Source organism: Meriones unguiculatus, chromosome 3 (assembly GCF_030254825.1).
Source record: "Meriones unguiculatus strain TT.TT164.6M chromosome 3, Bangor_MerUng_6.1, whole genome shotgun sequence".
Taxonomy (NCBI): domain Eukaryota; kingdom Metazoa; phylum Chordata; class Mammalia; order Rodentia; family Muridae; genus Meriones; species Meriones unguiculatus.
Window position 1 is genome coordinate 26,303,950 of NC_083351.1, and position 1,381 is coordinate 26,305,330.

Genomic DNA, 1,381 nt, shown 5'->3' on the forward strand with positions numbered 1-1,381 from the left:
CTCCCGCCCAGGAAGAGTGGCTGGTTTGATAAAACTGGGGCCAGAAGAAAGAACTGCTTGAACCAGTAGCGTCTGGCTTCTGCAGATCTAATGGCCACAGGAATGCTCACCCCTGGCCTGCTCCTGTCGGGTGGGGAGCTGAGTGGGCTGCTCTGCCCTGTGAGGCAGGCCTGTGGCCATCCAGCTCAACATGGGACTGGTAGGTCTAGGTCAGGGGGAGGGAAGCAGGTTGTCTTGGACACGTCATATCTTACTTGCTGGAGGCTTGAACTATGCACACTTCAGTGTCCCTGCAGTTGGGATGAGTCTCCCAGCAGGATGGTGTCCATCACACACCGTAAGTGGGGAGGGTGGTTTTTCTCAGTGGTGCGATTTACACTCTGTAGTGTCTTGGACTCAAGAATCATGCTAGAGCAGGGAGAGTGCTGTGGGCTGATCAGGGGCTGCAGGGGAGTGGGAGTGCAGATTGAAAAGTGCAGACCACCAAGGCACTGCTCGTTTCTCCAGTTCTGGTCCGCTCCTGTACCAGGGGTCTAATCAGGCCTGTGTCTGCCTCTCTCCTGAGTCGACCAGAGGCCCCATCTAAACAGCCTTCCTGCAGCAGCTCCCCTCTCCAGGTGGCCAGACGGGAATTCCAGACCAGTGTTATTTCCCGGGACATTGACACGGCGGCCAAATTTATCGGTGCTGGGGCTGCCACAGTTGGTGTGGCTGGATCAGGGGCTGGCATTGGAACAGTTTGGTAGCTTGATTATTGGCTATGTCAGGAACCCATCTCTCAAGCAGCAGCTCTTCTCCTATGCCTTTCTGGGCTTCACTGTCTGAGGCCATGGGGCTCTTCTGTTTGATGGTCACCTTCCTCATCCTCTTCGCCATGTGAGGCTCAATGGGGTCACCCAGCCATCCCTGCAGCTTTGACTCCATGCCAGTCCTAGTGCTGGAGTGTGCTAAGCTTTAGCATTAAACAACAACGTTTCTCTAAAAAAAAAAAAAAAATCATGCTAGCCAGGAATGGTGGTGCATTACAGGTGATGCACCTATAATCCTAGCACTCAGGGAGGCAGAGGCAGGCAGATCTCTGTGAGTTCGAGGCCAGCTTGGTCTACAAAGTGAGTCCAGGACAGCCAAGGCTACACAGGGGAACCCTGTCTCAAAAAAAAAAGAAAAAAAAAACCATGCTAAGCAACATTCTACAATCAGCCTTATCAATAAACTGTCTGTCCCTTGAATTAGAATCCAGTCAATTCTGAGCCCAGGATGAGAGAAACAGAGTCACCATTCAAGCACTATTCTTGGCCTACACAGACAGCAAATTACCTTCTGTAAGATGGCTGTGAACCAGAACAGTCCGAGCCAAGAGGCCCAGTCTTAAGCTGACCAA

At 52.1% G+C, this 1,381-nt stretch overlaps 1 pseudogene; it reads left to right on the forward strand.

Annotated features, from left to right (window-relative positions):
- Positions 1–470: 470 nt before the first annotated feature.
- Positions 471–987, forward strand: LOC110540027 (ATP synthase F(0) complex subunit C1, mitochondrial-like; annotated as a pseudogene).
- The last annotated feature ends 394 nt before the right edge of the window (positions 988–1,381 follow it).